A 14,442-nucleotide genomic window follows, 5' to 3' on the forward strand; every position below is an offset into this window, starting at 1 on the left:
TCCCCTCCTGCAGCCAAGGCTCCATTGGAGCAAAGATGGCCCGGGCACTGGGGATGGCTCCTTGGCCTCTGCCCCAGGTGCTAGAGTGACTCTGGTCACGACAGAGTGATGCCATGGAGGGGCAGAGCATCGTTCCCTGGTGGGCAGAGCGTTGCCCCTGGTGGGAGTGCCGGGTGGATGGATCCCGGTCGGGCACATGGGGGAGTCTGTCTGACTGTCTCTCCCCATTTCCAGCTTCAGAAAAATACAAAAAAAAAACCCAGTTATTTCTGAATAAGAAAGTTTATGATAGTTGAAGGTTTATGTAAGTTTTAGAAGGTATGTGCATGTTGTAGATTTCTACCAAGAAAAAAGAATTTGAACAGTCAGAAAACTGGTTTTTGAAAAATGTTTAATCTGTCAACCTAGCTAACAATCCTCTACTCTCCCCACTTAGTGGGACAACTCTTTCCTCCACCTGAAGCTTAGAAACAGAGAAACAAAACCATCCCTTTGTCCTTCCATTCTCTATTCACCTCTCAGCCTGCCTCACCCAATCAGGGGCTTTCTACTCTAATGGGACCAACACTTATATGTGTCTCCCTACTAATTGGACAGAAATCTGTACCCTAATCTATCTCACCCCAAATATCAACCTAATTCCACCCCATGAGCCTCTTTCAATTTCTAGTACTCTACCTATCAATCTAAGGACCAAACGAGCTGTAAAAGTAATCCCTCTTCTTATTAGAAATCTCTACAGAAGTAGGTCTAGGGGCAGAGGGAATGGACACTTCCCTGTCTTATTTCTACTCTATCTCTCTTTCTCTCTCTCTCTGAAGCCCAGTAAAGTCATAAACATGGAATCAGTGGTTTCACACAAACTGGGTGTCTTGACTATTGCCTTTCATTAGTCCACTCACTCTCCTATTTATTTTTATAACTTTTGGACCCTGCCTCTCATGTATGTTCACAAGTTTCTCACAAAACTGCATGCAGAAATTTGCCAATCAGAAAGTTGGAAAAATCTACCTAACCCTACACATCAACCCTGAAACCTGCCCTCGCGAAACAGAAAAATCTGAAACCCTATATCAGCAAACCTCCTAAATCCTATCTTTCAACCCCTACAGGTTCCCTAACCCTAAAGCTCTCTCATATCTCTGAAGAACTAGGAGAATGAATAGCACTCACCTCTTAATGCTTCTCAGTCTTTTTACCCTTCACATAGTAAGGGGACAAGATCGCTGGATATTCTTGGCTGAAGAAGAGCCTACAAACAGACATGAATCATTTCTTTTAATGCAAACTAACTGCTCTCTCCAGGGCTGCCAGGAAAAAAATCTCTAATTTTACCTTGGATAATCTTTCACCCCCGCTATACAACCCTCCTTATCTCTGCATTCCTAATCTCCAAATACTTGCCCCCTTCTTTATCAAGTTCCTACAGGATGGGATGAGAGAAATCTCTAGGATTACCCACAATCAAATGCTCCTACACTTCTATTCCCCAATACCCCAAGGAGAACTTCACAAGGGAAATATCAAATAGGTAGGGATGACAGCAGGAAGAAGCCACTCCTCAGCCCAAGGAGTTTCCTCCTAAATGTTCTCCAAACCCCCTTTCTTTCCCCCTCTTCCTTTTAAACCACACATACTCAGTCCTTATAAAACTTACACCAACATGTTCCCTGTCTCTAAAAATCTTCACATGTCCTCCCATTTGAGAGGAACTAGACCAGCACATCTCATGAGGCTCATCCAAGAGACCACGTGTCACCATGTCACTCTGTCCACTTGGCACTGCGAGTCAATGAGCAAGCAGGTTGTGGTCTGTGTCCAGCTCCCAGAACTTGCAGCAGATGATGTGGAAGTGCTCATAGGAGAAGTACTTTGTTAGCTGATTGATGTCTGTCTTTTTCAGGAGTGTCACATTCTGCCAGACAGAGAAGCCTCGTTGCCCCACAGTCGCACCGCAAGCTGCCAGCTGGGCGGCGCGGGGCCCTGCTTGCAGATTGGGGCTCAGTGCTTGGGTCAGGGTTGCCCCCATCAGCTATTGAATTTATTAAGCAGAAACATGACATCATGCATGAGAAACTAACAAGCAGAATACAGTGTCCAATTTTATTATTTAGTTTTGCAAAACTGATTAGATTGCTCTTGCCCTGTGTGAGACATAACAACACAACCTTCTGCTGTCTGATTTCTGACCTGCAGAAAGCTCCAGCAGGGCCAAGCACTGCATCCTTGAGGCCTTTCCTGGATGCACACAACTGCCTTCAGTCATGTATGCCTTGCCTCAACCTTCACTTCCTCAGGATGGGAATGGAAAGTCACTCGGTGCTCTGGCTTTCCTCTGACAAATAACTACCTGCTTGTAGAAGGCTATGTGGGGAAACCGAACTTCCTCAGAGCCCTACACCTTTTCCTTGCTTCCTATCTCACCTGGCCATTGGGGAAGTGGATGGGGAGGTTTCACATTCAACCAAACAGAAGAGATGGTCATTCCAGAGCTGACTCATTCAATGTGTCCTGACTATAAACCTCAGAATGTGAACATTTTCCTCATAACATTACACAAAGACATGAAGAACAACACAGAAAGCACTGTGACCCTATGTATTCATCAATGGATAACATTCTAGATTACTCCTCAATCCTCAGAGGTTAACGCACTGCACTAATGGGGTGTGGTTTCTACATTCCTAGGACTATCATTCAGGTTCCAGAATGATCTTTGAACACATGTTTCTCACCCAGGTCAGATGGTGGCCCCAGGGACAACTGCAATGTATGCAGACACTTTGGATTGTCATGAGCCTGGACTGAGGGTGGGTCATAACGGCAGGCAGTGTGCACAGAAAGGAGGATGATAAGCACCCGCAATGCACAGGACAATTCTGAAAAGCAAAATAAAACACAGAAGCTTGCACAACTAGACACAGACATGCATTCCAGTATAAAGATACAATACTTAAAACTTTGGGGTAATGCCTGTCCAGGCAGTGGCTCAGTGGGTAGAGCATCAAACTGGGATGCAGATGACCCAGGTTCAAGACCCCGAGGTCGCTAGCTTAAGCACAGGCTCATCTGGTTTGAGCAAAGCTCACCAGCTTGGACCCAAGGTCGCTGGCTTGAGCAAGGGGTCACTCGGTCTGCTGAAGGCCCGTGGTCTAGGCACATATGAGAAAGCAATCAATGAACAACTAAGGAGCTGCAACAAAAAAAAACTAATGATTGATGCTTCTCATCTCTCTCTGTTTCTGTCTGTCTGTCCCTATCTATCCCTCTCTCTGACTCTCTCTCTGTGTAAAAAAAAAAATTAAAACTTTGGGATAATGACATTTTGTCAACAGACAAAATGACAAAACAGAAAATAATGCCCAGTAATACCTGCACATACATATGAAAATTTTGTCTGAGATATCTTTTTAGTTGCATGAAAACAATATGCATTATATAACAAATATTGTGAGAAAAGTAAATATAAAAACATATTGGAGCCTTATATTGGAGCCTTGACCAAACTCCATTTCTTATAGATTTTAATAACTATTCATTACTAATATAGGACACGAAGTCACCTAAAACATAAAGGTCAGAGATGGACTAAGGTCGGTTGAGGCCCCGGGCGCACAAGAAAATTTTGGGCCCCTTGTGACTAGAAAAAAGTGTCAAGTTAGGGTTTTGCAAGGCCTTTCAGAAGTCAGGGCCCAGGGTGCACACCTGGTGTGCCCAACGTTAAATCTACCTCTGATAAAGGTACAAAGAGATTGAAAATGAAAGAATAGGTAAAGGCACACAGGTGGTACAAAAGTAGGTTTATATTTTTTAGTATGTCAAATAGTTATTTGTGGGATTACTATTTATGAACTATTGTGTTGTTTCCATATGAACAAATGTAAACCTCCTTTCACACTTATCTGTATTACATGCAAAATTATATAATAGCATACAGTACACTTGAGGGCAAAATGCACTAATAGAAATGAACAGCACTTCATATCAGTGACTTTAATTAACTAGGGAGCTCCAAATTGGTCTGTGCTCAATAACATAAATTCTAATTATACAGAACAGAGCTACAAGGGAAAATGAGCAAATGGATAATCATAACAGATTTAACCCAACACCTCTCCCCTTCTAGACTGAGCATGCCTCTTTCAGAACCAATAGGTTCCACCTAACCAGACAGTGGTGCATTGGATATAGAGTCACACTGGAAAGCAGAGGACCCAAGTTTGAATCCCGAGGTCACCGGTGTGAGTGCAGGCTCACCAGATTGAGTGTGCGAGTCATTGGATTGAGCATGGGATGGATTATACACATGACCCCCATGGTCACTGGCTTGAGCAAGGGGTCACTCTCTCTGCTGGAGTCCCCCTTCCCCCCATTTAAGCACATATGAAAAAGAAGTAAAAATAGATGCCTGACCAGGCAGTGGCGCAGTGGGTAAAGCTTCGGACTGGGATGCAGAAAACCCAGGTTCGAGACCCCGAGGTCACCAGCTTGTGCGTGGGTTCATCTGGTTTGAGCAAAAGCTCACCAGCTTGAGCCCAAGGTCACTGGCTCAAGCAAGGGGTTACTCAGCCTGCTGAAGGCCTGCGGTCAAGGCACATATGAGAAAGCAATCAATGAACAACTAAGGTGTTGCAACACGAAATGAAAAACTAATGATTGATGCTTCTCATCTCTCCATTCCTGTCTATCCCTCTCTCGGACTCTATCTCTGTCAAGAAAAAAAAAAAAAAGAAGTAAAAATAGAATGGGATGCCACTGACTGCAGGGACATGAGTTCCTAGTACAGTGCCTGATATTTGGTGGGCACTTTCAAAGGCTTTATGAAAGCACAGGAGGAAGGAAGAAGAAAAACAAAATGAAAAGAAGGGTGATAAAGAAATCCAGGGAGGGAAAGAGGAAGAGAGAAAAAAAAAGAGAAAAAAGAATCATAGCTAGAGAGAAAAATGGGAAGGAAAAAAAGAGATTCATCACAATTATACACATTCACATTCTTTGAGATCCAAAGTTGACTATAAAAGTTCTCCGCATTTACCAAGCATTCAGAAAATATTTTTAGAGCATTAAAGAATACATGGAACTTACTAGCTCCACAATGTTGAATTTCTTGGACTCTTGAACTTCCTGGATTTGATAAATGTAATCAAGGAATGACTCGAAAAAAATGGGCCTCTCTTTGTCCACCTGCATGTCTACCTGTAGAATGGTAGCAAATGTCACAAATTGGCACTGCCATTCACACAAGTCAGTGCTTATGGAATGAACAGAATGCTGGAGCTAGAGGAGACTTTAGGCACCATGGAGTGATCTGATCCCTTTATTTTACAAATAGGGAACACAAAGCCAAGAGATAAAAAGCTACTAAACAAGACTTCCAGTTTCTGGTCCTACAAGTAAGAAGCTCGACAGTTATCATGCCCATTCTCACAGGAGAAAAAGACTAAACAAGGTGAAAATAAACTACTCCTCCTGGATCCAACAACTAATTGAAGTAAGAGGGAAAACCAATGTCTCAAAAATTGTATAGAAATTTGAATATGGAAAATAAGAATGTATCAGAGCAGAAGCCTGCTGCTGCAGCCAATATCAGACTTTATTTCAGAACTCTCCAGTGGGTCCAACATATATGGTACATGTGGATGCTGTACCCATGTACATGTGCCTATTCAATGTACCCCTTTGCTTAGAAAAATTCCTCTTGAAAGACAACTGAGAAACAATTAAACAGCTTTGACACAACAAGCTAGAGAGAGAGAAAGAGAGAGAGAGAGAAAGAGAGAGAGAGAGAGACCACCCACATAGAGAAGGCTGAGGAACCAGGAGAGGTCTGCAGGAGGTGAAGGAACAGCTCAGGACTGAAAAGACCAGTGAGCACCACTGTGTACACCTCCTGGGCATGTGGATAGAAGACCGGAGCTCCATCCAGGCTCTATGATCACCTGCAGGGCGCTGCAGCACATCCCCAGCCACCCTACTGGAGCTAAATACAACAAAATCATGAGGGCAGTGTAGCTTGTATAAAGAGAGCTCCTCTTCCCGGATATCGACCCAGCAGGTAGGTATGGGGGAGTGGCAAATCTTTGCCCACTGAGCTGCATATGAATGTGGTGCCCCCCACATAGAGAGAGTGCAGAGCTAGCAAAACACTCCAGTACCAGCTGCAGGACTATTCGACCAAGAGAATAGTGCAGCGATAGTGGGTTACTACTGGCATTACCCCTCCTGGAAAATATGGAGCTGGCAAATGGTCTATGGTCTGCACACAGGACTCCCTGATCAGAGAAAGTACAGAGATTGGGGGGGTGATGCTGCATGCACTGGTCAGGCTGCTCTATCCAAAGAAAGCACAAAGCAAGCAAAACCTTGCAGCCCAGTATGGAGGGAGGGGGGCAATGCTGGGCCTGTGCACAAGGCTGCCAAGCCCCAAGAAGGTGAAGAATGAACAAATTAAGGCTATGTGTGCACCCAGGCTACCCCACCAGGACAAAGGGTGGATCTAACGGGGGGGGGTGAGATACAAGAAAGCAATCAGGTAACCCAGCGCAGACTGTGCTCTGACAACAGATAATTAAAACAGGACATGCAGAGCACACACCATGCAGCCCCTTTTACACCAGGCAGCCCTGCCCAGATTAAAAAGCAAGGAGGCTCACACACCCCAGGTGGCCCATTCAGAACCCACTCCTTCAGGCCAGGTGACAGACAAGCACTGCATGCACCTCCCCACAACAACAACCAGCAGGCTGAAACTGTTCAACACACAATGTAACTAAGACAACTGTTTCAAGACTGGGCGAGATGACTATTTCATTCTACTCAAAAGAACAAAACCAGAAAGTCAAACAAAATGGGGAGACAGAAGAATATATACCCCCAATGAAGGAACAAGAAAAAAACTCAGGAGAAATGTCCTAATGAAATGGAGATGGGTAATCGAACAGATAAAAAAATTCAAAGCAAATAGTCATAACGATGTTCAATAAACTTCAGAGTAGAATAAAGGAACTCAAGAGAGCGCTTGAACAAGAAAATGTAATAATCTCATCCGGCTTGAGCACGGATTCACTGGCTTGAGCGCAGGATCATTGACATGACCCCGTGGATGCTGGTTGAGCCTAAAGGTCACTGGCTTAAAGCCAAATTGCTGGCTTGAGCAAGGGAGTCACTGACTTGGCTGGAGTCCCCAGTCTGGCCCGTCCTTGCATCCCTGGGGATAGCCCCACGTGCACCCCATGGGCCAAGCGGTCATTCTCAGCGCTGTCTCCCACGCAGGCACATCGGGGCTGGGCTGGGCGTGCGGGGTGGCTGGAGCATGAAGCGCACGGGAGCCTGTGCAGAGGCGCTGAGGGAGCGTTGGGGAGGGCGGGGGCAGCCCGGACCCAGCGCGGCGTGGAGCGTTTTTTTCCAGCCGCAGCGCAGGGTCACGTGGCCGCGTCTCTCCCCCGCCCCCCAGGCCCCCGGCGCCTTCAGGGACATCTGCGCCTACATATCCCGGGAAGGGTGGCCGCCATGGTCGACTGGGAGAAGGCGCGCTGCCCCAACGTGGAGAAAAACCTGGACGCGCTGCTGCGCACAGGTGAAGGTGCTCCAGCGAGAATCGCGGGAGGCATGCGGGTCGGCTAAGGGTCGAGGCTGCTCCTACTAGCGTTTCGCTTTGGGGACCACATTTTTGTTTCTCCCCAGGCCTCAGAGCCCCTAGGCCCGCTTTCATGGTTCACCGCCAGCAGGCCACCAGACCCCCGGCGGAGGACACTGAGGACTCGCATGAAGAATGGACTCAGAGGCAGCAAGGTGAGGCGCCGCAGGCATGTGCTGCCCATTTGAAATCTACCCAGGGTCAGGTCCCCGGCCTCTCAACAGCTAAGGATGTACATAACTTACATTTAGCAAACGAGCAAGATGCAAACAGTGCATTGTGCAGTAAGGGGTGATTTGCTACACTGCTTCCATGTGTAAATAATTACACATATTTATAAATGTGTTCATGAGCAGGAATGGTATAAAAGTATAAAAGCATGTTAGAAATAACTCATTCAGAACAGTTGTCATCACAAGAGGAGGAGATAGGTCTGGCCAGTGAGCAGTGCTCCAGGACAGGGCTGCCTGGGCAGCGATGGCCACATTGCAGACTGGAAAGGATTAATCATGGTGATTAAGGCAGCTTGGGTTGTGGGCCAGGGTAGGGACCATTGTATCAGGCCCTGTGTCAGCCATCTCTTCAGTGTGTCTGGTTTCATGAGGGTGTGGTCAGTAAGGTCCTTCTGCGTTCATGGGTCTAGCACTGAAACACAGCTGAAGTCCAGATGTGATCTCTAACTTGACCCAAATGGTTTCTGTGCTCCGCAGACCTGAGGCTCTGTTCCCAAGACTGTTTGGTGCTGACCAGACTCTGATGATTAAGGAAGGGCAAGGACGGTTACATGTGTAGACGTGAAAGGATAAGAAGGAAAGGAGGCAAGGTGGTCACTGTACCATTAGACTGGACAAGGCCACTCTGAAACAAGAAGACAGAAAGGAGCCCTGGACAAGTTGCTTAATTTGTTAGAGTTGTCCCCATACACCAAGTTGTGGGTTTGATGTCCAGTCAGGGCCCATATAAGAATCGACCATTGGAGCCTGACCAGGTGGTAGCACAGAGGATAGAGCATCAGCCTGGGACGATGAGGACCCAGGTTCCAAACCCCAAGGTTGTGGCTTGAGGATGGGTTCACCAGCTTGAGTGTGGGGTCGCTGGCTGGAGCATGGGATTATAGATGTGACCCCATGGTCACAGGCTTGAGCCCAAGGTTGTTGGTTTGATGAGCAAGTTGTCACTGACTGAGCTGGAGTCCCCTGGTCAAGGCACGTCTGAGAATGCAATCAACAAACAACTAAGGTACTGCAGCTATAAGTTGATGCTTCTCATCCCTCTCCCTTCCTGTCTGTCTCTCTAGCTAAAAAAAAAAAAAAAAAAAAAAAAAGAATAATCAACCACTAAATGCATAAATGAGTGGAACAACAAATCAATGTTTCTCTCTCACTCTCTTCCCTCCTCTCTCTCTAAAATCAATAAAAATGTAATTTATTGATTTTAGAGAGAAGAGTGAGAGAGAGAGAAAAAGAAGAGGGAGGCAGACAGGAGCAGGAGCAGGAAGCGCCAACTTGTAGTAGTTGCTTCTTATATGTGTCTTGACCAGGCAAGCCTGGGGTTACAAACTGGTGACCTCAGTGTTCCAGGTCATTGCTTTATCCACTGTGCCACCACAGGACAGGCAAAAAAAATTTTTTTTGTATTTTTCTGAAGTTGGAAGCGGGGAGGCAGTCAGACAGACTCCTGCATGTGCCTGACCAGGATCCACCCAGCATGCCCACCAGGGGGCAATTCTTTGCCCATCTGGGGCATTGCTCTGTTGCAACCAGAGCCATTCTAGCACCTGAGGCAGAGGCCATAGAACAGGGGTCCCCAAACTTTTTACACAGGGGGCCAGTTCACTGTCCCTCAGACTGTTGGAGGGCCGGACTATAAAAAAAAAACTATGAACAAATCCCTATGCACACTGCACAAATCTGGTTTTAAAGTAAAAAAACAAAATGGGAGCAAATACAATATTTAAAATAAAGAACAAGTAAATTTAAATCAACAAACTGACCAGTATTTCAATGGGAACTATGCTCCTCTCACTGACCACCAATGAAAGAGGTGCCCCTTCTGGAAGTGCGGCGGGGGCCAGATAAATGGACTCAGGGGGCTGCATGTGGCCCGTGGGCTGTAGTTTGGGGACCCCTGCCATAGAGCCATCCTCAATGCCCAGGCCAACTTTGCTCTAGTGGAGCCTTGCCTGTGGGAGGGGAAGAGATAGAGACAGAGAGGAAGGAGAGGGGGAGTGATGGAGAAGCAGATGGGTGCTTCTCCTGTGTGCCCTGGCCGGGAATCGAACCTGGGACTCCTGCATGCCAGACCGATGCTCTACCACTGAGCCAAACAGCCAGGGCAATTTTTTTTTTAATTTAATAATAGAAGACAGAAAAGAGAAAGTTTTATGTTAAAGAAATGGATTTTCTGTCCAGTTAAGTAAACTTTATTATATTTTTGACATGAACGGCCAATTTCTTTTCTTTTCTTTTTTCTTTTAGTGAGAGATAGAAAGACAGGGACAGACAGGGACAGACTGGCTAAAAGGGAGAGAGATGAGAAGCATCAATTCTTCATTGCAGCTCCTTAGTTGTTCATTGATGGCTTTCTCATATGTGCCTTGACTGGGGGGCCACAGAACAGTGAGTGACCCCTTGCTCAAGCCAGCAACATTGTGCTCAAGCTGGTGAGCATGCAGATTAGCCCACATTGAAGCCGGCAGCCTAAGGGTTTCAAACTGGGTCCTCAGCATCACAGTCCATTGTGGAGAAGCAAGACCCTCTGGACAACACTCTAGATGAAAATTGGGTAAGAGAAAATCATTTGTAGATTTCAGTTTCTCTGAGTCCTCTAGAAAGGCTAATAAGTATGGCCTAGGTATGTGGGGTGCACTTTGGATAGGCCTGGATTTAAGCTCTACTAAACTGAGAGTGAATTTAGCATTGGAGCTTTGGGCAAATCTTACAGATTCTCTGAGCTCTTGAATGTTAATGTGTAAGGTGAAGATACATGAATGTATTCTTTGACAGTATTCAATTCAATTTATATATTTGTGTATATATTTATTTATTTTTTAGATATGAGGAGGGGAGATAGTGAGGCTGACTCCCATATACACCCTTACCAGGATCTACCAGGCAACCCCAATTCTTTTGTACTGAGCTGGTTTTTAGCACCGCAGGTTGATGTGCTCTAGCTAACTGAGCCATCCTCAGTGCCCAGGGCCAATACTCGAACCAATTGAGCCACTGGCTGCAGAAAAGAAAAAGAGAGAGAAAAAGGAGAGGGAGGGGTGGAGAAGGAGATGGTCACTTCTCCTATGTACCCTGACCAGAATCAAACCCAACACATACACTGGGTCAACACTCTATCCACTGAGCCACTGGCTAAGACTTAAATGTAATGTAAAAGAACTGACACATACACGTTGTCCAATAAATACATCTCTGATAATAGTGACCATACGCTGTTGGTGTTGTATACCAGGCCTTTCCTCAATACCTTACATATACTCTGCCCTTAATAAATATTTTATGAATAACTACAATTTGGGAAGTTAAAACTTATAATGGGAAGATCTAGAAACAAATATTGCATTGGTCATCTGTAGTCAGTGTAGAGGCTTACTATTATAGAGGCTCTCTGAGCCAATACTTGACAAAGGAAAATACCAGAGTATGTAGAAGGACAAGTGATAATTTGATAGGAGGAGATTGTGTGTTTTCTGACAAAATAGGGACTAACACTCCAGACTCCACCAAACTCACTCTTCTCCAACTTAGAACTCAGGAGAAAGGAGAATGAAGTAAAGATGTATAGTCTACAAGAAAGAAAAGGCTATGTGCACCAAGAGGACAGTGAGCCCCAAAATGATGACTACCTCTGTAAGTGACCCTCAGAAAGCATGTCATGTTTTCATACAATAATTTCATCTGGTCATTTGCCCCTTAGAGCATTCTGTTACCCTATGAACATGCACTACAGAATTGAAGCTCAATGATGTGAGTGCCTGGGCTCTCTCTGAAGCTCTATATGTCCAGGAACATGCACTACACCTTTTGCTCTCAACCCCAGATTGTGAGAAGTGTCAGAACTTCTTCATTAACAGTTTTGCTTTGCATGGCCCCCCTACATTTGTAAAGACAGTGCAGTGGATAAGGAGCATCTGAACTACGCAGCCCTCACTCTGCCCCCTGGGTTGAGAATCAGATAATCGAGCATCCCTGAAGCTGGGCTTGGAGTGTGGAATGAGGCATCTGCTCTGCCAGTGGGTCTGCACTTTGGCCCTTATGAGGGCCAGATCACAGAAGATGAAGAGGCAGACAACAAGAAAACTGGCAGGTGAGAAGTATTTAACTCTTCCTCTGTCTTGTGGCCTCCCACATCCCTCCCATGGCTTGGTGGGACCTGCCTTTCTACATGCTAGGACATGGATAGAGAAAATAGCTTTGGGTACTGAGTGGCCTTTCAGACCATGGAGCTCCTGTTGAGAATTACAGGTTAAGTGGGAGCAAAGTGGTACAGACACAAAGGAATGCCTCCTCCCAGCCCTAAGTGGACAGGTCAACTCAGATGTGATGAGTAAGGAAATAAAGTATCATGTGGTCACGAGTGGCAATGCATGCAAGCTGAAAGACTTTTGATAAAAGTAGGGGAATATAATTTCTCTATTACCTCCTCAACTGAAACAAAACCTTTATTTTTTCTTCCTGAAATGCAGATCACCAAAGGGAGAAACTTCTATAAGTATGTGAATGGGAAGGATGAATCCTGGGCCAACTGATGAGGCATGGACAATAAGCTTCTGGGAGTCACGAGAACACTCATCCCTCTCAGGCCCATATATCTTTCCTTCTCATCATGCCTCCCTCAGTGGTCTCCCTCAATCCTCTCTTCCTCTTTTTTCTCCATGCAGTCCTCTTTCAAAGCAAGAGGTATTTAGAGGAAAAAAGGGGATAAAAATATAGCATATGTCCTCAAAATATAAATCTCTATGATAGACAAAATTTAGACACTGGAGAAAAACTTTGAGGTCCTGGGTTACACTTTAATTGATCTAATGAACATTATTTAAGCCCTTCCTATATTCCAGTTTAGAGGAAGGTATTCATTACTTAAGCAAGTCATATAACCCATCTTCTTATGGAGAACTAATTACAGACACAGTGAAATAATTGATTTTACAAATATTTAACTATAATTTTTTTTTTATTTTTTGAGAAGTGCACAGTGCCAGAATACTTAAACCAAGGACAGCCTAAACCAGTGGTCAGCAAACTGCAGCTCATGAGCCACATGCATCTCTTTGGCCCTTTGAATGTGGCTCTTCCACAAAATACCACATGCAGACACTACCTCAATAAGGAATTTACCTACCTATATAGATTAAGTTTAAAAAATTTGGCTCTCAAAAGAAATTTCAGTCATTGTACTGTTGGTATTTGTCTCTGCTGACTAATGACTTTGCCAACCACTGGCCTAAACTTGTGAGGGCAGCAAATTATCCCAGCCTCCCTCTAACTAGAACTGAGTTCTGAAGCCTGCAGAGCAATGATCATGGGCCACTTTCCTGAGGTGACCTTTTATCATGAGCTAGAGAATGTGAATAAGCTATTATTGTTCTTTATGATTTTTCTAAGAAAAAGAGACCTCCAAGTCCTGGCTGATTGGCTCAGCGGTAGATCATCAGCCTGGCCTGTGAAAGGCCAGAGTTTGATTCCCAGCCAGGGCACACAGAAGCACTCATCTGCTTCTCCACTCTTTCCCCTCTCTTTTTTCTCTGTCTCTCTCTTCTTCTCCCACAGCCAAGGCTCTATTGAGCAAAGTTGGCCCTGGCTCTGAGGATGGCTCCATGGCCTCCACCTCAGATGCTAGAATGGCTTTGGTTGCAGCAGAGCAACGCCCCAGATGGGCAGAGCATCAGCCCCTGGTGGGCATGCTGGGTGGATCCTGGTCAGGCACATGCGGGAGTCTGTCTGCCTCCCTGCTTCTCACTTCTGGTTTGGGGAGAGACCTCCAGGTTTTTATGGGAACCTGGTTGAGGCCTCAAATGCTACCTAAATAAAATGTGAGGAGAATGGAGAAAGGCCTCTCAAGAAAAAATGTTCTTGGGTTGAGTATTGAATGATGTGAACTAATCTAGACACAGATTTCAACATCAAGTAGCAAGTTCTGTGATATAAAATAAAACCTGATTTAGTTAAGAGAAGCAAGAGGTCACTAGGTTTTATGGGCAATCCGGGTGAAGATGACATCTGGAATTGGCTTTAGAAAATGGTATTAGGCAAGATGAGCACCATAAGCAGGACCTGGAGATAGGAAGTCATATGACATCATGAGAGGCTCAGACAGTGACCAGAAGGTTTTCCGGGAGCACTGTGGGAGTGCACTTGGGCGACATCAGAGCCCAAGTGTCAGGTGCAGAGCTGGACATGGATCTGAGAGATAGTAGGAACTCATCACCTGTGCGTTTCTTTTCTTTCACCTGCCTCAATCCCAGGTATGTGAACTGTGCCTGGGATGATGAAGTGAGAACCTGGTGGCCTTTCAGTATCATGGGCAGATTTTCTATCAAACCTGCTGGGTCATCAGGCCAGACTGTGAGCTGCTAGTCTGCTATGGTGACGAGTTTGGCCAGAAGCTGGGCATCAAGTGCAGCAGCAAGCAGGAAAGAGAGCTCACAGCAGCTAGAGGTGGGCACAATTGTTCTTCAAAATGGAAAGAAAAGAGAGAACTCACCTTGGAAATTTTCATGGTACACTCTAAAGTCAGTAAGATTTCAAATTAGATGCTTCAGAAATGAAGGATTTATTTCATATGCCTTTGATTCTTAG

At 45.3% G+C, this 14,442-nt stretch overlaps 1 long non-coding RNA gene across 1 annotated transcript; it reads left to right on the forward strand.

Moving 5' to 3' along the window:
* The first annotated feature begins 7,505 nt into the window (after nt 1-7,505).
* On the forward strand, nt 7,506-11,722 carry LOC136386858 (uncharacterized). The gene is made up of 3 exons (XR_010748035.1): nt 7,506-7,579; nt 7,681-7,788; nt 11,684-11,722. It is a non-coding gene; the product is annotated as an uncharacterized lncRNA (long non-coding RNA).
* The last annotated feature ends 2,720 nt before the right edge of the window (nt 11,723-14,442 follow it).

This window comes from Saccopteryx leptura, unplaced genomic scaffold (assembly GCF_036850995.1).
Source record: "Saccopteryx leptura isolate mSacLep1 unplaced genomic scaffold, mSacLep1_pri_phased_curated manual_scaffold_17, whole genome shotgun sequence".
NCBI classification, from domain to species: Eukaryota; Metazoa; Chordata; class Mammalia; order Chiroptera; family Emballonuridae; genus Saccopteryx; species Saccopteryx leptura.